This window comes from Anser anser (assembly GCF_964211835.1).
Source record: "Anser anser genome assembly, chromosome: Z".
In the NCBI taxonomy this organism is placed as follows: Eukaryota; Metazoa; Chordata; class Aves; order Anseriformes; family Anatidae; genus Anser; species Anser anser.
Window position 1 is genome coordinate 32,168,492 of NC_139723.1, and position 23,174 is coordinate 32,191,665.

General features: G+C 43.5%; 1 protein-coding gene across 1 annotated transcript in view; it reads left to right on the plus strand.

Moving 5' to 3' along the window:
- CPLX1 (complexin 1) overlaps positions 1–23,174 on the plus strand; it is a 127,561-nt gene that overhangs the window by 15,308 nt on the left and 89,079 nt on the right. The gene's annotated exons all lie outside the window — the stretch shown is intronic.

Below are 23,174 nucleotides of genomic sequence, written 5' to 3' on the forward strand. Positions count from 1 at the left end.
ATAAATCATCAGAGGTATGGGGAAGACAATTAAGTTATCCAGGCAGATTTTGCACATTCAGTTACCAAACTCCATCTGAAAACAATCCATGCTACAGTCTTTGGTCACAGAATTATCCTTTGGGTTAAGTACACGACAGCTAAGTAGGAATAAACAGAAAGCCAGATAATGTGTGGTTCATGGTAAAGCTCATGTTTAATGGAAACCGACATTGGCCAGGGTGATATTTGTTCACTCAGCTGTTGTTTTCTCCTCTTAAAGCCTTCTGTGAGCTGAGAGGACAGAACAGAACCAAATCTGTTTATTGCAGGACAACCTGAGAAATAAAAGCCCTCTTCCTATGAAATTCAAGGACGTAAATGATCCAGTGAGATTTCTAATTCCTTAAGCCAGACAGAGTCCAGTTACACTCCTAGGTAGATATCTGTAGGTAGATACCTGCAGCAGAGACCAAGCTGTAGGTGGGACCCAGCACCAAATTTATGCATCAGCTCCAAGTGAAGGGAGGTGTATCCTCTGTCTCCGTGGGCTGGATGCTCAGCCCTGCCTCTTGCTGTGTTACTCTTTCATCTGCAGCCGATCAGCATGCCTTCATGAAATTTCTACCTGTCCCATCAAGCATGACAATTTTGCCAGTTGATAAAGCAGATGGCTTTCTACTCTTATTTCTGTATCTGACAATCTGGAAAGTTGATACTGTAAATCTATTTCCTAATGGTGGGATAGAGGAAACCTACCCATTCCTGCTCTAAAAAGCTCCATTAACCAAGTCCAGTTGTAATGTGCTGTGTTGCTGCTTGCTTACTACTTCAGCCTCTGAAAATGGGCTCAGAGATAGCTGCTTACTCTCCTTACCAGCCTGAATTCCCATTTCATTTCAGCAGCACATGAAAGAAGTGTCCACCTATGCTGAAGCTGGCCTTCAGTACCTGGGGACTTGAAGAAGCTCCCCAGGGATCAGAGGACTGGAAGACCTCTTTCTTGTATTTGTGTTGAGCTTCTCTGTATCAGAGAGGAGCAGGCTGGTAAGGGAGCAGCATGCAAGTATTCTGAGAAATGCTATACCAGGATGGTGGCTGAGTTCATTTGTGTTGAAGAGAGCCAGATCTACTCTAAGGGCAGCTCACATAGAGCAAAAGAGGAGGATCACATCTTTCTATCTTCAAACATTTTATGACAATGAAGTGCTATTCATCTACGTGGGGATTTTTTCTCCATCGGGAGGGATTCATCAGAGAAACCATAGAAGATAAAAGCCAGTCCTGTAATTTGAGGGACTTGAAGGCCCTAGAAGGCCTTGACTCAAAGCTGACTGACATCAAGGGGAGGCCACACTTGATTTCAAGTGGTTAGAGTGCCGTTTGAATTTTGAAAACATCTGACACACACTTGTGCATCATTTCTGATCCTTTTTGCCTCTCTTCTTTGTTGTACTTTTATATTGACTTTCGTCGTTAATTTTCTGTCCACTCTCAGTAGCTAATACACAAGAATATCGGTCTATTTTACAGTCTTCTTTTTTCCCTCCTTTTCATTAACTTTCCTGTCAGGATGTTCTTTCTCTTTCTTTTACTTTGATGCTAAGGTAGCACTAAAACCACCTAAGAGGAAAGCTTGGGAGCATTTTCTTGAGATGGATTCACCAGGAGCAGACTGTCCACATGGCATTCCTCTTGAGTCTAGAGACAATTTGCTAATGCTGTTTGGTAAGGCCAAAGATGCTGTCTGTGTCTCAAGGAAATGTGATTTGTCCTTGTCACCTCTTATTAGGATAGTGATGGAAGGGAGGAAATGAAACAACAAACCTGGTTTCATTTGATGGCAAAGCACTCCAGTTATCCACCAGTAAGCAGAAGGCCTTCTTATCCCTCCTTGCACTGCTGTTCGCTTTGAGCCATGTGCCCAGGTTCTGCTTCCTGCCATCGTCTAAAGCCAGGGGTTGATTGGAGCCAGCAGTCAGGATGAAGACTAATACTTGATACCCTGTGAAAGTGCATAGTGCAGCAGTGTGGATTACAGGGCCGATATTCACGTGGCACTGCTGAAAGAGCTGGTGTGAACTGCCAGAGGAACACACATGTCATCGCTAATGCTGTCAGAGACTATTTCATTCGGTGAGCTGTTTCTACTCTTGCTGACACGGTAGTTTTGTGATGAACTGGATTCACAGTGCAATTGTTGGGATTTATACTGCAGCAATGTGTGTGCTACTCTCCCTGAGAAGGACCGGGACTTGTTTTTAATGAGAGAGCGTGGTGAGCTTTGGCAGGAATATGCGTGCTGACCCAGGATGGAGAGAGAGTGGGCTCCTTCGTGTGTGGGATGTTCTTCAGAGCTTCCAGAAGTAATCATGGGACCCTGTTCATGTGAAGGCAGGGTACCCTGTGCTGTTGCTGGCTGTGCTGTACCATGCACCAGAACTGAGGGAGCCTGTTCACAGCCTTAATTCCAGTAGATTTCTCCTTTGAAGAGCCATTCTGTGCTGAAAATGGCATTTTGTTTCCCTCCCCATCTGTTAAATGTGTTCATTGCCACACACACACACACTCACAAAGAAAAAAAAGAAAAAAAAGTTGGCTTTGCTAAACTGCTAGCCTTGCTGAGATGGTGACCTCTCTGTGCCTCCCACTAGTGTGTGTTCACAGTAGCTGCAGAGTACCACTGTTGTACAGGGAAGACCCACAGTAAAAATCAGATGACTACATGTCTTCCCACACATTTGTGGAGGTGGTACTGTTTAGCTCATAGCAAAAATATTGAATATGAGCAAGAAGGAACCCTTCCTTGACTGCACTGATTATAGGAGAAAAGTAAGCGCAGAGGTAGGAGAATAGTCCGTGTTATCCACTATTCTGCATAATTTTCAATCCATGTAATAGTCTGTCCCAGGAAATCAAAGAGACTTGCTGTGATTATACCACTGACAGTCCCTGAGTAGCTAAATGCAGTTCATGGTTCAAGTAGATAGACCTGAGCTTCTCTATCCGCTGGCAAATGCTCACCGTTCATGTTTGTTAACCTTTTAATTAAAGAGCCAAAGTGGGAAGAGGTAACCGACTTGAAATGCAAAGCACTCTGTAGAGCTGTCATTTTAACAAGGCCCCTTTTCCCATTCTCTTTAACTACAAAGCCTTTATAAGGGAACAGCCTCATGAGTCAGTCTTTTATGTGATATTAAAACTGGTAATAACTGCTGTTTAAAAAAAGAAGAAATTAGTTGTGCTGGGCAGAGCAGGGCTTTTTTTGCTTTCATTCAAATCTGCTCCCGCGGCCTCAAAAACAAACCAAGAAACACATACTGGGGCATTAAGAGAAGAGAGCAGCACTGGCATGATTTCTCATCTGCTTGGAGAAGCTGGTCTATCCTTGCAACCTCTGCTGGTCAAGGACAGAGAGCACCACAAGTCATCAGCCACTTGGACTCCTGGCTGACTGTTGACTGACCATGGTCACGAGATGTATGGTACCCGTTTGGTAAATGAGGCCGAGGTGCCTATCCATGGATTTTCCTCCCTTGCTGGCCTATTGGATTAGGCCATTTTTCAGAGTGAATGTGGAAGTCCCAGTGGTTTCACAGCATATCCTGGGCCATCAAGGGTTTTTGGGGAACAGAAGGAGCGGGCAGGGAGATTTCTCCCTGTCCGCTATCATCGTAGCACCGTATCAGACGCAGAGACACTTATCCTTTAGACCTCATTCCCAGAATGTTTTCGAGTTCTGTTCTACAACGCCTGGTAATTGTTAGATGCTTTCTCAGATGCATACTGTCAGCAGGCCTCTGCGTTTGAACAAGCCTGGTTTGGCTTAGACCTGTACTGACCTTTATGTGTATCAGGATGGTTTTGGTTTGTCATTTGATGAATGCAAAATGTATGCCTGGACTCAGCATGACTTTCTTCAAAGATGGTGGCTGTAGCCACAAACCAATGGGACAGACAACAGCATTGTTACTGTTTTTTAGAGTGTGGCCTTTAATTTTCTAGTGTAGTGTCATGGAAGAAGTAGCTGGACTTCAGCAAGGGGTGATCTGTCTGTAAAACAACGGTGCTGTGTTTTCACTGCTGGGGGATCTATGTCAGACAGATACGCACAAATAAATGGCTGTGTGATGCAAACCAGTCAGCCACCACGTCAAGTGATGCAGACAATTGAACTGGTTTCAGTGGAAGAAAAAATTTGTAATGAAAAACTGTTCATCGTTATCTAAACCTCAGCTTAATTAACTTGTGACAGACTCATCTGTGTAACTTCCCAACTGAAGTGTTGAAGTTCCTGAACAAGCTCATTACAGTGCTTAAACTGATAGACCAGCTTGACAATGGAAAGTAACACAAATCGTTTTAACTAAAGATTGTTTCATTACATAACATTTTAAAAATGTGCTTTCCTCAAGTAGATCTCAGCACCTCTGGGGAACATTTACAACTTCTTCCTATGAGTAAGTGTGTGTTCCTTCTCTTGCCCCAAAGGTGATAATGAAGTCTTTAACAGGATCTGTGGTGGTTCTTTGCTACATAGGATGAAATACAGCATCAGTGTATGTGCTGGCCAGCAATAAAAGGAACAGGGTGAAGGTCGTTTAAGCATTTTCAGCAGAATACAATTGCTCGGAACATCGGGATGATTTGCTGCCTGCTATACTTACACTATGCCAGAATGAAGGAGATCTGTATTTAGTAGCTCTTCTCTTTAATCTGCAACATAAGCCATTTCCTGGCACATTGCATTGATTTCCATCTCATCATGATCTTGTAATAATTGCAGAGGCAGGACAGAACCGCAGCTTTTCTCATTTTTCTAGTGTCTTCCATGCTTTAGCTGTGACAGTAGTTTAGATCTCTTTTAGTCTCTTTTTCAGCAGAACTGCTAGTGAGTCCCCACTCCCTTGTGGGGAGTATACTTGTACTTTTGCACTTGCATATTCCTTTCTGGGTAGACAGCTTTGGTTTTGCAGCTTGTCTGTTTCATGCTATTATTTGAGAGCACTCATGATGCTAATTTTGCCCTGTGTTGCAGCCCCTTTTAGCTTGCCATCATCCAGATAAAGAACTGAAAACATTCTGGTATGCTTGAAGGCTGCTCTGTTTCTTATTTTTAAGCCAGTAATGCAAACTGTTTTGTCTCCTAACAAGCAGGTATCATCATACTTCCTTACACTACCCAATTTACACTTACACTACCTCAACAATGGGATAAGCATCCATGCTGTCATTCAAGTGATTAATTAAAATGAGGGAATAGACCTTGCAGAACACTCTCCCCGCAGAGGATCCGTCCAGCCTGACAGCGAATCAATTGGGCATTAGCTTCCAGACTTAACAAAGCAACGCAAAGCAATACAAGTGGTCTCCAGGAGCCTTTTTGTAGTTGTTTCTGCAGACAGCCTGGTGGATGCAGATCACACAGCTAGTCAGCAGATTCTGGGGTCCCCTCAAAGAAGCAACACGTGATGAAGTGCTCAGAGACCTCCCAGAAGAGCTGGCTCCATTCAGCAGGATGGGGAGAGCACAGACAATGTTCCTTTATCATATCTGCCAGATGGCCAAACCAGCTGAGGTGGATCCCATTGGGAATGTCTCCCTGGCAGAAGGGAAGGACCCAAATGGTCACAGCCAGAGGTACAATTTAGGTTGGCTGGAAATACTTGCACAGAAAAAGGTTTGTTTTTGCTTTCATGTCTGTTAACCTGCAGTTAGATTTATAGCTTCACTGTGGCAGTTTACTCTTTCATTCCGTCACTTACCTCTGTTAATGCTTGACAGGCACATGGAGCAAGGAGGGGTGCAGAGGAACTAGAGAAAGTTTTGGGGAGAGTGAGGAGATATCCTGACAGCACCGTTTGTAGTCTAACTGGTCTTGTGTTATCAGCTGCCTCAGGACTGTGAGTGTCTCAGAACTGAGACATGCCCCTCATCTTCTGGAATTCAAATAACAATGGTGGCAAAATATCCATAAGGTTTGCAGTTGGCGTTACACTCAAACCAATATGGCCAAGTTGTTGTCTGGGCTATGTCTGTTGCTATAACCTGTCTCTGTGTGCTCTTCAGTCTGTTTTGATGGATGTTGATCCTCTCTTCCTGAACAAACCAAAGCCTTCTAGCAGCATGTAAGTCCCCTCTAACTATTAATGTGTGCATAAAGTGTAGCGGTTAAAGCAGGAGGCATCAGAGCCTCAGTTCAGTATGGAAGAGACAACATGGTGGAGGTCTCACATCTTTCAGGGACATTGCTTGGTGTTTTGACAAAAGGGAAGGCCTAATCAGCACAAGCCATTTCGATGTGCTGTGGCTCCATTTAACTTCTTCAGTGCTGCACGTGTGTACGCAGTCATGTGGTGGAATTGTAGCAGCAAACAGGAGAGTTTTTTTTCTGAAAGACTATGGGAATTGTTTCTGCACTGGACACCTCTAAAGCTGAGGTAGATGAAGTGGGAGGAAAAGACCTCTCAAGTAGTTTTCACTTTCTAAGCTGGAAGGAAGCCTTCAGAATGTCAGCCAGAAACCAGACAAATTTCCTTTCTCTTCCAGATTGTCTCGTGGAAATTGTCCTCCATAGCCATATCAATTGGGCAAGCTGCTGATAAGCTGGAAATGCACAGATGCAGCAGGCTTTCTGCTCCTTGGTGTGGCCAGGGTTTCCATAAAGGAGTTAAAACTGGAGCTGTTTTCTTGTAAGCAGTTAGATACAGTTCCTGTGGGTCTCATTAAGTTTCTTATAACCCCACTGCTCTTCCTGGAAACTTAAACCTTCCTGTTAAGAGTGTGGCCACACAAGGGCACAGTGCAAACAGAAACTCCCCCAAAGGCAGAAATGAAAGGGAGATATCCTGTGGTGGAATTATTTTGTTTTTTTCTTAGCTATATGAATGCAAAGGCAAATTATTTGAAGAGGCACGCAGAGGATAAATGTTCCTGTAGATTGTCTGTGGGAGTGACAAGGGGAAGAAGTGGAAGAAAGTAGAAGAGATACCATTTTCACCAAAAAAAAAAAAAAAGAGAGAGAGAGAGAGAAAAAGAAATAGAAGCATGGTTTACAGGAGCTGAAAATAAGTATAGAGGCTTGCAGTATAGTATAGTGGCAGTGGATAAGATATACTGCCCCTCTTTTTGCTTAACAATCACAATTACAGTTTCCTCAAACTGAGCTAACTGTCATAAACTTAAAAGTGACACACTCACTTTGAATATGCCCATCAGTGTAACAGCAGTTCAGATGTTCAACCTAATGGGGCAGGCAGCCCTTAATTCAGTCTTCTGTTGCAGTGGCAGCAGGGACATGAGGCCTGGGAAGAGGACAGGGATGCTGTTTGGATGTGCAGGGATGGGATCAGAAAGCCAAGGCACAGATGGAACTGAGTCTGGCAAGGGATGCAAGGAATAACCAGGAGGGATTCTACATGTATATTGGCCAGAAAAGAAAGGCCAAGGAGAATGTGCCCCCGCTGACGGATGTTGAAGAGAGAACTGGTAGTGACAGACATGGAGAAGGCTGAGGTACTCAGCACTCCGCCTCAGCCTTCACTGACAGTCAGGCTTCCCACGTCTCCAGTCCCTGACCCTCTAGGTGAGGGCTGGGGGAGCAAAGTCCCTCCCACTGTAAGCAAAGAGCAGGTTGGAGACCCCCTGATGAAACTGGTACAGGTCTGTGGGGCCCGGTGCCATGCATCCGAGGGTCCTGAGGGAACTGGCTGGTGGAGCTGCCAAGCCTCTTTCCATCATATTTGGAAAGTCCTGGCATTCAGGTGAAGTACCTGGTTACTGGAAAAAGGGAAACATCACTCCCATTTTTAACAAGGGTAGAAAGGAGGAGCTGGGGAACTACAGACTGGTGAGCCTCACCTCTGTGTCTGGCAAGATCATGGAACATGTTATAAGTGAGACCATACAAATTTCTTGGTCTATCAGAAATATTTTATTAAGTAAGCAGGCACAAGCAAAACAGCGCTGGGTGGCTGGGGAGTCTCCGCTCCACCACAGCACGCAACTTTCCCTTTTCAGTGTCGCCGTTTTATAGCATCCAAGTTTCGGCTTGTCAGGACTTGTTGAACCTTCTGAAGCTGCGCAGTTGGGTGTTGGGGGTCGTTGTTTTTCTTTCAATGATCATGCGTTGTGCTCGTGTTCAAGGGGGAGGGTAGTGAAGCGGGAAACAGTATTTCACAGAGTCTTTGTTTTACCAAGGATGTTTATCCAACACCCCCTCCCCACTATCTACTCGCTTAGTCTTCCCCCTTAACAAGGTCGTAAATTGCAAAACCTTATCTTCTCAGCAGATTCTCTGAATTCCTTTTAAAGACAATGAACAAACACCCGCTAATTTATCACAGAACAGATCCTCCTGGAAGCAATGTCAAGGCACATGCAGGACAAGGAGGAGACCCTAGACAGCAGCATGGCTTAACCAAGGGCAAATTGTGCCTGAACAGTCTGGTGGCCTTCCATGAAGGAAGGGATGCCCTTGCAAAGGGACCTGGACAAGCTTGAGAAGTGGGCCCATATGAACCTAGTGAGGTTCAACAAGTCCAAGTGCAGGGTGCTGCGCCTGGGTCAGGGCAATCACAGACATGAGGACAGACTGGGAGAAGAACTCACTGAGAGCAGCCCAGCAGAGAAGGACTTGGGGGTTCTGGTGGACAAAAAGCTCAACCTGCGCCAGCAGTGTGCGCTTGCAGCCCAGAAGGCCAACTGCATCCTGGGCTGCATCAACATTCTATGATTCTCTTCTGAAAAAACATGTAAACCCATGGCAGACCTCAGTTGTGTGTGTGTTGGAGAATGCATTTGATCTCTCCTACAGCAGTTTTGGGTTTTGAGCTTTTTTATTTCTTTTTTTTTTTTTCATGCCTGCCATCAAGAGGTGTGATTTCCCAACAGCCAGGAAAAGTGTAGTGTTCCCTTTTGTATAGGTTTCCTATGTGTTAGTGGGAGAAGAGGGGAGAAGAGGAGACAAAGGAAAAATCTGTTGTCTTTCATCCTGTACTGGTGAACAGTGAGGATAGTTCACAAAACAAGGAAACCTGTTTGGGTCTTTTAAAACTGGGTAACTGGAAATCAGCATTTGGTGTTTGCAAAAGGAAAAAAAAAAAAAAAGAAATTGAACCGTCTCAGGGATTGAATAGATTGTTCTATTTGTGGTGTTAATGACAGTTGTGGCGTGGCACTCAACAAGGATTTACTTCAGGAACATTCAAACTTATTTCTGTTAGTGGTTTTCTCTTTCTTCCCTGTGTTTGAAGCCATGGCTTTGTTTTCAGTTCTAAGCAAAAACAGAACTTCAAAGAGCTATTTTGGTGCTGCTAGATATTCCCCAGCTCCCCTCATCTCTCCATCTGTCTCAATGTCACTGTCTGTCAACCTTGCCATAGACAAACTTCAAAGAGGAAAAAAAAAGTATCAGCTTTTAGTAGTTGTGTTGGTTCTTGCCTTAACAGGGTAAGTTTTAACTCAATATTAAGGCGTGACTTTCTGTGTAAGCTGAATAATTGGCATGTTTAGCATAAGGGGATGAAGATTAATGGGATTCCTGTGATCTTTCCTGAAGATTCATGGCTTTAATCTGGAGATGCATTAAATTACTGCCCATCAGAATATGTCCAATTCCCTATCTGAAACAAGGTTTTCAATGGTAAGGGAAAGCACAGGCTACAGTTTGAGCAAGGGCTAAAAGGTAAGCTTATGTATAGCTCCTATGCTGGGCTGATACTCTACCATCTTCTGTACACAATCATAGAATCATAGAATCATTAGGGTTGGAAAAGCCCTCCAAGATCACCTGGTCCAATTGTCCCCCTACCACCAACGTCACCCGCTAAACCATGTCCCTAAGCACCACGTCCAGCCTTTCCTTGAACACCCCCAGGGACGGTGAGTCCACCACCTCCCTGCAGAACCTGCTCCAATGCCTGACTGCTCTTTCTGAGAAGAAATGTCTCATAATTTCTCCTGTCTCCTGACGGTCATCAAGTGCCAGAACACCTCCCTTTCTAAGCCTTGCTTTTTGTAGCCACTGACATTTACATTTGTCAGCAGAAAGTCCAGCTAGTCCCTCATCTTAAACATCTGGCGTTCGTCCTCTTTGAAGAATGTGCAGTCACAAGTTTGGAAGCTGCTGTTTTAGGTCATGTCTTACATTTCTTTGTATCAGTTTTCTCTTCAGTATTGCTTCAGATAAAACTGTGCTTCTGGGTTCCTTTGCATAGCAAACTTAAAATAATAAGTGGCTGATAGTTGGAATTGAGGCTGAGAGAATGATTAGCTCACAGTGACGCTTATTTTTCACATGCATTCTAGGGAAACTTATGATACCCTGTAGTAGAATGATAGAATCGTAGAATATCCCAGGTTGAAAAGGATCCACGAGTATCATCAAGTCCAGCTCCTGACTGCACACAGGACCACACAAAAATCAATCCATGTGTCTGAGAGCATTGTCCAAATGCTTCTTGAACTTCCAAAATTCAGTCTCTACTTCCCTGGGCAGCCTGTCCCAGTGCCCGACCACCCTCTGGGTGCAGAACCTTTCCCTAACACCCAGCCTGACCCTCCCCTGTCCCAGCCCCATGCCGTTCCCTCGGGTCCTGTCGCTGTCCCCAGAGAGCAGAGCTCAGCGCCTGCCCCTCCGCTCCCCTCGTGAGGGAGCTGCAGGCCGCCATGAGGCCTCCCCTCAGCCTGCTCTGCTCTGGGCTGAGCAAACCAAGGGACTTCAGCAGCTCCTTGTGTGCCTTGTCCTCTAAACCTTTCACCATCTTTGTAGTCCTCCCTTGGATGCTCTCTAATAGTTTTATGTTCTTCTCATGTTGTGGTGCCCAAATATAATTACAGTGTCTGAAGGCTCCTGTGGCTGTCCATTCTCCTTTGTGCTCTTTGTTACCCTTACAACTATTTTTGTCCATCTCCAGGTCTGCATTTCTTTAATTGATCAGCAGTAATTTGTAGGATCTGCAGTCCAAACCTGTGCCCTATCTTCTACCCCATGCTCCTCTTCATAACATCCAGTGCCTCCATTTGCCAGGGTCCCTGCTATAACGCCAGGCCTGTATTCTCTTAATCTATGCCAAATTATACGGCAGTCATAAATACAACCAACAAAACAGCTGCCTGTTTGTTCTATCTTTTTAAAAACAAATGTTTTAGTATAGAAAGATAAGCAAAAGTAAAACATGTTAGCTATAGCCACCAGGTCATCACAAAAACTGCTGTTTGAGCTAAACTAAGTATAATCATAGTTCCAGGGGGGTAAAAAGCAGTTCAGACAAAGGAAAGCTGACACCTGAGCCCTGAGGCCATGCAAAGTCACAAGAGTTTTCTCTCTGGTACCAGCAGTGGCGGTATTGCACTAGTGGGCTAGAGGGCTACACTCTGGAACAGCTCCAAATGGCCTCAGTCAGTCACAGGTCTTTAGCCAGGGTGAACTGGGAGGCAGAGCTGTTGTGGCTGCTTCCCTGCCTCTCACCTTCCACCTAGATGGCTTGGGCCCATTCATTCCTTTCCTCAGGTTTCCTGTTTCTAACTGCACTTTGTATGGCATAGTGTACCAGTGCAGACATCCTGCTCTGACAGTGTCATTAACAGCTCTTTTTTTTTTCTTTTTTCTTTTTTTTTTTTTCCTTTTTTTTTCCCAGCTCTTAAGGAAAGTTGTAGCTCTACAACAAGTTTAACTTCATTTACATTATAATGACTTGACCCCCCCATACCGACCTGTCACTCATGCAGATGAAGATTACACCCATGTATCTGTGATCTGTAGGGCACAGGCCTTTTTTCCTGGTGACGTGTTTGTTTAACACCTTACAAAGCCGCAGTCTTGGCCATGACTGCCAAAATCAACAGAAACCTGAATCTGCCGATATTTGCTACTAATATCTTGCTATGGAGACTTTCCAGTGGCAAGCCCAGTGCATCATATGATATAGTGAACAATACACTGACTCCTGTAGCATATGCAGGATCTTGTGTTTGCTGTTTTAATGAAAATATGAGGATTGCACTACTGCAGTTTGCTTTCATGTGAGCAACACAAATTCATCTCATGATTGGACTCATAAGACAACTCGCTGTGGATTTGGGAGTCAGCCCAGATCTTGTGCAAACTTAAAGCACTGAAGAGAAAGCCATATGTATGCTTGAGCAGGCAACATGCAAAATCTAGTTGGAATGGGTTAAAAATAATTTAAAATAATTAAATGTAGATTAATAATTAAATATTTATGGAATATATATAATATATAATGCAATATATTATATATATAATATAAATAATTATAGAATTATAATTAAAAATAATTAAAAATAGAAAAGTAACAAAAAGGATAGAAATATCTGTGCTGAAAATGAATATCAGGGTAGGTTATTCCAAGAAGTATGTACACAGTACCCTGATAAACCACGAATTATGTTATCAGCCAGGCAGAAACAGACCAAAATTTTATGCAACAAGGACATGTTTCGTTCTGAGAATATGCAGCAATTTTGACTTTCCCTGTGTATTTGTGCACTTTTTATGACATGTACTAAAGCAGATTGCAGGTCTCCATTCAACAGGGCATATTCTCTTCTCCACTAATGTTGACTTAACAGAACGGCAGGCTGGTTCACAGCATCTAAGAACTCAGCTTTCACCTGTAGCTCTCAGAAGAAGACAGTTTTGTGCCCCCCTTATATACATTTACTGGTGATGCAAGCTGATGCATGTAGAAGAAGACTAGTGCTGTATGCACATGATATTTGAAAATGATGAGAAGCTGCAAATGGTTTGAACCTGCTTTGTATTCAAAGTTGGAAATGTAAAGGCAGAATAAATTACACTGGGACAGAATTTCTGTCTTGCAGTGAGTGGGAACAATTTTTGGTATTTGGCCTAATGGCCAGCAGCCCTACAAGAAAGCATTTCTTATTAATAAACACTGGAAAAACACAGAGGGAATCCTGATAGGTACAGATCATGGCTGAAAAAGGGGTTGAGAAACGAAGATCCTGCCTTGTGGTACTCAGTTCTGCTCAGTATGCAGGAGGATTGACCTGGATCGTTCCAACCAGCACAGTTGTAGCCATGACATAACAACTAGTCAGCCAAATCTTAATGCATCAAAGTTGGGTTCTGTGTCCTAGCTCCTGTTATTTCCCAGCAGCTGCTTTGTGGCTACTGAGACTGAAATTCCCTCAAGATTCAAATCCTATTGTACTCCTTCACACTGTGAGTTTAATACTTCCTTTTGAACAGTGGGCACACCATAGCACTTGTGGAATCAGTTTCACTGCTGTTTACGGTCATTTCAGGAGGATATTAGATGGCAGGATTTTAGCAGATCAAATTAAAGGACCATATAACCCAGCGCTGTCTCCAGCAATGGATATGTTAGGAAGACAGCATGAGGGTAAGTGTAGTGGGGATCTCACCCAGCACATCTTTCAGCCTTCAGCAGCTGTGGCTTCAGATCCAGCATGATGCCTTTTATTTAATTGGTAAGTATGTGATCGTCTATGTGGGTGCAAGGGAGTATTTGTGTAAAAAAGGAATTTTAATTGGGATTTTAGTATGGAACTACAGAAAAATTTGTTATTCATCAGTCTTGTAAAACTGGGTCTCCACTACCAAATCTGCATTTTAAACTGGATTTATCATTCAAAAGAAAAAAAAGTTCTGCCATTTTCTAGACTTTCTAAAGCAAAAGGAGAGTAAAAAATGGTTGTGAAAATCGTTGTGTGGTGCACTCTGTGCTTTTTGTTTCTGTAGGTTCTACTCAAGGAGTCAAAGCCATTGGACAGAAAGCCTGGATGATGTATGATTTGGGGTGAATACAGAATTCTGATATATACTCTCTCTTGTTGTGATAATGATGGGTGAGAGCTATTAGCATAATAAAGCCATAAATCATGCTCATTGTAAAGATAAGGGCTCTGATTGCAGTCAACACTGAAATCTCTAGCATAATTCCTGGAAATCACTAACTTGAAAGGTGGAATTATAAGGTCTTGTGCTAGACAGACACCACTGGGGAATTTGCAATCCATTGGCCGTCCATTAGAGTAGCTAGGGCACATAATATTTGGAATATTTTATTGAAAAGCAGTTTCATACAGTCATTTAGATGTTAGCTTTAGCTTTCCTTCTTTTCATAGGGGGGTAGGCAGATTTCTGCCTACGTCCTGCACCCCTGAAACTAATTTATTTATTATTTTCCCTAATTCTGAAAAGGCTGAGGAAAAATTCTGATCCTGCGTGTGATGTGTGCACTTCACACTGTTTGCTTCACCAGTGTCTCACATTGTCTACTCACAGTAGGGCCTTTTTCCTATTCTGGGATCCAGCATACCAGAAATATGCATAGGAAGGGAGGTCTACACTGCATCAAGCCAGTGGTCTGCCTCTTTCAGTATCCTGTCTCCAGTATTGTCCAAATGTAGATAACTTAGGAAAGTGTAAGTTCAGGGCAAAGCAGTAACTTCACAGAATATTCTCTCATCTCACTGTTTTTAGTTCAGGGACTTCCCAGGATATAAGTAGTTTCTCTGCATTTAATGTTCGTAAGTGGAATTATCTACCATGAGCTTGTCCAGTTTGTCCTTGAACCTGTGTCACCTTCTAGTGTGCACAACACTTTGTGTCAAATGTTCCACCAGACTCCTACCTGTTGCATAAGAATCCAGTTCTTTCTGCTGGCTTTGAATCTGGCTACTTGTATCTTAATTTGTCTTCTCAGCTGGTTTTCTGGATTGTCTATAGGACATGGGAGGGCACTGTGTTTTCCTACCATGAGGAAGTCTGTTTCATACCATGACCCCACACTCAAAGGGATTCTCCGAGGAGGCCTGTCCCCACTGTACATCTCTTGGTCATCTTAGACTATTATTGCTGTTGTTATTCTTTTGTTGTTGTTTATGGATTTTAAGTTAGTCTGAGACAATTAGCATAAATGGAGACAGGAGAAAAAAAGCAGCTCTTGCACTGACAACAAAACAGGTAAGTCAAATGATTGAGGCTGAGGTTGGAAAGTGTTTACGAAAGTGCATAAAATGGGCAGTTGCATCTCTCCTCTAAAATGCTGTATGTGAAAGCCACCTCAGTGATACAGATTGCTTCTGCATGAAGAGGTGCTTGTGCTCTGTAGGGATACAGCAAGGGTTAACTGAAATTCCTTTTGCTTTCCTACCTGTAGTGGGTTCACCTTGGCTGACGACCGGGTGCCCACCGAGCTGCTCTCTCACTTCCTCTCCTCAGCAAGATAGAAAGAAATAATAACATGAAAAGGCTTGTGGGTTGAGATAAGAACAGGGAAATCGCTCACCAATTACAGTCACAGGTAAAACAGACCTGACTTGGGCAAGGCTAATTTAACTTATTTTCACTTAATAATGGAGTAGGATAAAACAAATCTAAAACCACCTTCCTCCTACCCCACCCATTCTTCCCTGGCTCAGTTTGACTGCTGTCTCTCCTACCTCTTCCTGCCTGAGAGGCACCGGGGCATGGAGAACAGGGGTTGTAGTCAGTTTGTAACACTTTGTCTTTGCTGCTCTGTCCTTGTACTTTTGCTCCAGTGTGGGTTCCCTCCCAAGGGGTACGGTCCTTCACAAACTGCCCCAGGACGAGTCCTTTCCACAGGATACAGTCCTTCAGGAACGGACTGCTCCAGCACAGGTCCCCCACGGGTGGGCGGCAGCTCCCCCCAGACCCCCTGCTCCTGCGTGGGCTCCTCTCCACGGGCTGCAGCTCCGGCCCGGGGCCTGCTCCTGCGGGGGCTCTCCATGGGCCGCAGCCTCCTCCAGGCCACATCCACCTGCTCCACCGGGGGCTCCTCCACGGGGGGGCTGCAGCGTGGACATCTGCCCCGTGTGGGACCCATGGGCTGCAGGGGGACAGCCTGCTCCACCAGGGGCCTCTCCCTGCACAGGCCGCAGGGGAACTGCTGCTGCCTGCCTGGAGCACCTCCTGCCCTCCTGCTGCACTCACCTGGGGGGCTGCAGGCTGCTTCTCTCTACATTTTTCTTGCTCCTGTCTCTCACAGCTTTTTCACAGCAGTTTTTTCCCTTTCTTAAATATGCTCTCACAGAAGTGCTTGACTAATGATATCAACTTTTTCCAGCAGTGGGTCTGTTTTTGAGCTGTCTGGAATTGGCTCTTTCTGACATGGGGGGCAACTCTTGGCCTCTTCTCATCAAGGCCATGCCTGTACCACCTCCACTACCAAAACTGTGCAATGTAAGCTCAATACACTAACCTATGCCATAGTCCTGTGGAAAACTCTGTGATAACGTGTCTGACAGCAGAAAATCTCGGCCATTCATAGGTCTGTAGTAACTAGGGAACATAGGGTAGTAACTAGGAAATACCTGGACCTCTGTTCTCAGGATAAGTGGATGGTGGAAGACAAACCCCCATCAAGAAAGTGTTTGAGCCCTGCAGGATATAGTATGGTGCTAAAGCTTGGGGGTTAACAATGTTCGTCCACTTTGACAGGAAATAGTTCACTCATTCACCTGCCTCAGTTGGTAAAACCAGGCACATGACTACCCCCGCAAATCAATACAGAATGTAGATGGCCATAAGACCTAAAGAAGTGCCAAGAGACTCTCTGACTGGGGAAATCACAGCTTCCTATAAGCTACTAAAATCTACCCTAAGTTTGTTTGTTTTTTTTTTTTTTTTTTTTTCCCCAGGAGTCTGTGTTTTATGCAGGTTGTAGAACTGGCTGCTCTTGCCTTTGTTTAGGCATGATATGTTAGAAAAGTCTTCCCAGGATGGTAGTGCACCCTGCCACTGAACAGAAATACTGAATGTAAATCAGTTTCATGGAGATAAACTTGTCAGATGTGAGACACCTGTTCCACAGGGAAGATGTTTCCAGGTGACACTTTGTCCATGAGAGGTGGTAGCATAGATCTGCTGGACAAGCACAGATGGTATTTGCCTTTAAAACAACCAAAGTGTCCCACACTTACCTTATTGAACTGCTGGATGATCTCAGGGGGACTCTTGTAGCTGTGCCTTTCATATGGGTATTCTGTGCTGGAAGAAATCTTGTTTGTGACACATGGTTCCAGAGGCGACAGTGTCCCAGCTAAAGGCTTATTTTTGTGAATATGCATGTCTGCAGGGAACAATACTAGGGTGACTTCTGGATCTTTTGGAGCAGAGGTCCCAGCTTTTCCCTTATTTTTTTGCCTTATATTTTACTAGTGCATATGAGTTTTTGCAGATGGTACTATTGGCAGCGCTCTTCTACCTATTTTCCTCATCCTCAGTAGTTTTGTTGGAGAACTGTGTGGTTTCTCTCTTCTAACATCCTTCTACAGTGCATTTGAGGGATGCCTTGATTGGATACAGAAGTGTCAGTTTAATTCCCATGGTACAAGTGAAAGAACATGGATTACCTCTGATGATCAGCAGAAGTGGTATCATGAAGGGGATTAGTGATTTGAGGGAACAGAAGTATCCAGCTTTTCATGGCTTCCATGTACGCTACAAGTAAACCTGACCTGCAGCTTTTCTTGTGTCATCCCTGCAGAAATTTTGCACATGCTAAAAATTAAAATCCTTTTCCTGTATTTAAACAGTGAACTTGTTCGTAATTCACAACAATGAGGGAAAAATAACCTACAAGAGACAAGGAAGAAAACAGTAATAGCATGGAGAATTGTTGCTTCTTCTCTGCTTTTGACTTGTTCATGGTAAATGGTCTGTCCTAAAGTGCTTCTGAAATCAGGAAAACAGCAGAACGAATAGCTCAGAAACTTTAGTTCCTATAGCAATCACACAGCAAATTGTCATTTATGTGACAACCAACATCTTAGAATTTCCTTAGCATTCAGGAGAGGGCTTTGTGAAACTTTTTTTGTCCTTCTATGGCTTCTCTCTTTTCAGCACTGAGCAAAGTTGTCATATGGGTCATGTGCTACGTTCATTTTGTGAGGTGGGGTGGCATATCAATGACAGCACTGTTCCTTACTGCACAAAGTAGGTATGGGGATGATAGCTGCCTTTTAGAGCTCAGTTTTTGCTCACGTCCCGCCACAATATATTGTACTGAGACAAATTCTGGCATGAGGTGTCCATGAATATGCAGGGACATATCTGGATTGTGGAATCTGGACTGTCAGAGAATGTGAAGTAATGAAATTATCGGTAACTTCTTTCCAACCCAGACAAGCATAATGCTATGTCTTGGACCAAACCTTATATTACCTCTACCTGAAGGACAGTTCCTGCTGGCAATATTTGGGTCCTAATTCTTATACTTAGCAGGAGTACTCTCAGAAGCCCAGAACTGCTGAGTTTGGAAGGGACCTCTTGAGATCATCTGGTCTAACCCTCCTGCTCAAGCAGGGTCAGCTAGAACTGCTCAGGACTGAGTCCAGTCAGGTGTGGAGTATCTCCCTATATACTCATTGAGGAAAAGAGAGACTGTTTTCAATGTATGTCGTGATGACAAAGTACTGGTTAATCCTGACTTAACGAATGGGAGGAGGGAAGCGCCAGGTACTTGGTCTTTGGTAGAGAAGAACTGAACTCCTGCTTGGGAGTAGGCTGGGGTCTTTCTTCATCTGAAAGATTAGAAAGTTCACAAAACGATCCATCAGATAATGTGATGCAGAAACAACTCCTGAGTCATGGTAGGAGGATAGAGTGTATGATTTCTTTGGGTTCTTTCCAGTCCTATTTCCCATGATTGTTTTCCCTGATACAACTCTTCTGAATTATTGCATTAATGAGGAGCAAAATTTTCTCATTTTAGGTTGTGACAAATTATTACAGTATTAATTAGAGCTTGCATAGCCAATTTCATTTTTTTGAGGTTTTAAAAAATGTTAATTACTTTATTAGTAGTAATTAGCATATTCTCTGGGAATTACTGGATTTCCTTTTCCCAGATGTTTGTTTGCCACTGATCTTATTTCTTCAGATTGTTTCTTGTTCTCACTGTGCAGTATGGATGACGCATTTTCACCTGGTATGTTCAAGGCACACTGTTTATTTCCCCTAGTCCTTCTATTTCTGATAAGAGTGTTAATGGGTGCAGGGAGTATGGGTCTGTGATAGGCTGACTGTAAGAATGAGGAACAACTTTCACAGAATCATTGCATAATAGAATGATAGAATGGTTTGGGTTGGAAGGGACCTTAAAGCTCATCTACTTCCAGCCCCCTTGCCATGGGCAGGGACACCTTCCACCAGACCAGGTTGCCCAAAGCCCCATCCAGCCTGGCCTTGAGCACCTCCAGGGATGGGGCATCCACAGCTTCTCTGGGCAACCTGTTCCAGTGCCCTACCACCCTCACACCCTCATAGTAAAGACTTGCTTCCCAGTATCTATTTCAAATCTACCCATTTTAGATTAAAGCCATTATAACTTGTCCTATCACTACAATGCCTGACCACGAGTCCCTCCCCAGCTTTTCTGCAGCTCCCCTTTAGGTACTGGGAGGCTGCTGTAAGGGGTCTCCCCTCTGTGAACAACCCCAACTTTCTCAGCCCATCTTCTTGGGAAAGGTGCTCCAGCCCCCTGAGTCTTTTTTTTTCTTTTTTTTCTTTCCCTTGTAGACTGCTATTTTGCTGGAACAGTTGCAGCAAAGCAGTTGCAGTTGTGAATTGATTTGGCATGTTGTCTGCAAGACTCTAGAGTACAAAGTATGTAGAAAAATGTGGCCCAGACTATTCAGTGAAGGTCAGTAAGTTGTCATTATGTGAAATTAAGAGACTGGCTTGTCTCTTAACATAGTTCCTTGCATGGCAGTGAGAGAGGTCAGCATCCGATGCACAGCTGAGATGATTATGAAGAGAGTGGAAATACTACCTGGCTCCACTGCTGGATAGATTTCACATTGCGTTATCTCCAAATGGGAAGGTAATACCTAGCGCATAACTCCCTGATGTTCATAGAAAGTATTTGCTGATGAGAGTCAGATTGTTCAAACCAAAATTGCTCAAAACAAGGCCTCTAGGTGTTATTGTAATACAGCTCAATTATGTCATTGTTAAATGCACAAGATGTAACATGAATTACTCCTTAGATCTTTGCTGTCTGAACTGATTGCAAGGGAGCATAAGACACTGTAATCATTGGGGAAAGCAATGAGGTTTTAACTATTTTCATCTTCAAGAGTATTTCAGTCCCGGCAGAGACTTGCAAGGGAGTTGGCCTACAGATACTTTCTACTAGAAATGAATTGTGGAGAGAGTTTGATTGGTAAGTGATTCAGGGACTATTCCTTCCTTTGAAAATATTGCTAGGGATTGTTGAGGATGCACACTGAACTTCTCTTCTGCTGTAAATCTTTCCCTTGCACTTATACTTGTGTTTGCTAGGTCTGTGGCTCTGTGGTCTGTGAAGACTTCCTGAGCAAGACCGCATCCTTGCATTGAACAGAGCCTAACTTGCCCAGAACAACTTTCTTGTCCACTCTGGCTTCTTTTCAGGCTTATATGATGCTCCAGCTCTGTGATATTACAGAGATTAAAAGAGAACCACACTGGAATCTTGCTCACCTGTGTTATCTGTTTGAAGAAAAAGGGAATCATGTAATTCATTTCAATAGTCAGGCAATTTGCTTGTTGGAGTGAAAAGAATGTCCCAAGCTATCTCACATAGAAGTGACTGGGGAGAATAATCAACTGCAATTCATCTTCAGTGATTTTCTTCTTTCTTGTACTTACAAAATGCTGAGGACTGGATGCTCAAGCAACTTTGCTCCATGGATGAGTCACCCCTACCCCATCTAGTTCTGCAATGCTAGAATCAATCATTCCTTGTAGGTCTAGGGGAATCTCTGCCCCCTTCAGGAAAACCAATGGCAGTCTGAGACCTGTTAGTCATGCTCAAGGGTTACAATACTAATTAAGCCATTTGCAAAGTCCAGTGCCTTCTTTTATGTCCGCGGTCATCAAAATGGCTAGTGAGTCAGCAGAATACAGCCTCACCTCCTCTGAGCTCATGCTTTTGTCTCTTACCTTTAAGGTAAGCTCTCTCTTCTCCTCTGCAATGCTCTCAGTTCACCACCAAGTTCCCTAGCTTTCCAGCAGTATCCCAGCTTCTTCTCATCTACTCTGTGACCCCACTACACAGGACTTTTTGTCCTTCCCTACACAGCCCATTTGTTTAGCCAGCATTGGTGACTAAAGAAGTGCTGACTGATCTTCTGATCACTGCCTGTTTGGATAGGGAAGGTTAGCACCTGTGGGTGCTGATTTCAGTTTGTCTCCCCTTCCCCGTCTTCTGCTTTTCATATAACATGTTAAGAGTTTTAAAGCTGGCTACTCCATCCAATCTATTTCCAACTGGAAAACACATCTGAAACAGTGCATGTTCCCCTGTCAGTGAGAGAGAAGAGAGAGGATATCATAAATATACCACCATCACACTGTGATGGGATATAAATAATGTTTTAAGGAAGCAAGCTTAAAAATCAAGAAAAAAACTCCTGCAAAACTAGAAGATTCAGCAGTTAATATAGTAGATATTTTTGTAATTAGATAAAGATGTCCTGCCCAGCCCTGCCAAGAGAGCCCTGTCATAGATGTTTGACAATGCCTCATCTATTCTAGAGTGATTTACTGAGTGCGTGCTGGTTTTTGAATGCTCCTCAGGATTCCCTCAGAAAGCAATGCTGTTGCAGCAAGTAATCACTTGAAGATGTAGGCAAAAGCATTTAGATGAATAAACCAGCTTGTTTGTGAATATCTTGTTAACACTGATTGAAATATTATTATTTTTTTGGCAGAGCATTGCTGTATTTTGGTAACCAAGGCTCTCACCACGTTCTTTGAACATCTGGACATACAGAAATATTATATAATTAGATTGCAAACTTTTCTTTCTTAGTCTTGCTACTCTTTTTTTCCAACTTTTTTGTCCTCCTTTAAAGAGGGGAAAGGGAAATTCTCTCCGATAGTTTGAATGAAGTTAGGGATTTTTGCCTTCTCAGATCTGGTTTCTATAGTGGGAGAGACTGAAATCAAAGTGAGAAAATAATGAGAAAAGGTCTCCAGAGGACCTACCCAGAAAATCAACTGAGCTTGCTCAAAACTTCAAGTTTGGTTTGTAGGTTCACTGAATTCTAGCCTTCCTGCCGTGGACAAATTTACGGGCTCTGTCAGACTATCATTTCTTTTCTTACAGAGTTCAAAGAGAGACTACATTTGTGCAAAGCCTAGGTTCCCACCCTTCATGCTCGGGAAAATAAAGAATAATTTTTTGCCAGTCATAAAACTTGCAGAGTTCATCTTCTCAATGGTTTGTTGCTTTGTCACTCACGTTAAGAGACTAATGACTGCTCAAAAATGAGCTCCCAAGATAGGACTGATTTAGTCATTGTGCTTGATTCTGTAGTTGTGTCTTCTTTATCCCTTTCAGAGTCACCGAATGCCACTTGAAGGATAAATTCTTCTACTGCTAAGACAGGGGTTTTAGTCCCAAACCCTCTGAAGACCTGGGCTGAGGGTCATTTGGCCATTGAGGGGAAAGAGAAGATCTTTTACCTAACTTGTATTTGTTTGCTGTTAATGTTAACATGAGCCATTAGAGAAACAACCACCTGACCATGCTGTTGTGTCCGAGCTGTAGAGAAGGTGAGGACAATGGGTACCTCCCTTGAGAGGCATGTGTGAGTTCTGACAGATGGAGGCAGAAAAAATGAAAGTGTCAGGTGTCCCTACTGATAGCCTAGAGATAGGACTGGCTGGTAGGAGGCCAGATAGTGTGGAAACAGCTGAGCTGTAGGCTGCTTGGTTATCCAGTGTCATGTCAGAACAACACCGAGCTCTGCTCTGTCTACACAAATGAAAAAAGGAGATTCTACAGAAATAGTATCCTGCCCGTCACTTCCATCTTTCTCTTTCCTTTTTATTTTTTATTTTTGTTTTTGTTTCTTTATATAGAAAGAATAGCTATTTACCTTGTGAGCTTTTGAAAATCCTACTGGTATCCTCTTCTGGATAAACTCACAGGAGGTGCTTCTTGTAACCTCCAGAGACAGCAGTGGATTTAATGCTTAAGACGAGTTTCTGCAATAAGCCATAAATACCTAAAGTCAAAGAGACCTAGTGTCACACACAGGTCACTTGATCCTATTCTGAAGTAGAAGGAATTGTCAGTCTGGACATTTCTGTGTAGTACAAGTATATCTGCATTCATTTGTACTCACACTTGTATGGGCAGTGCCCTGCTCAAACCTTGTGCTCTTTTG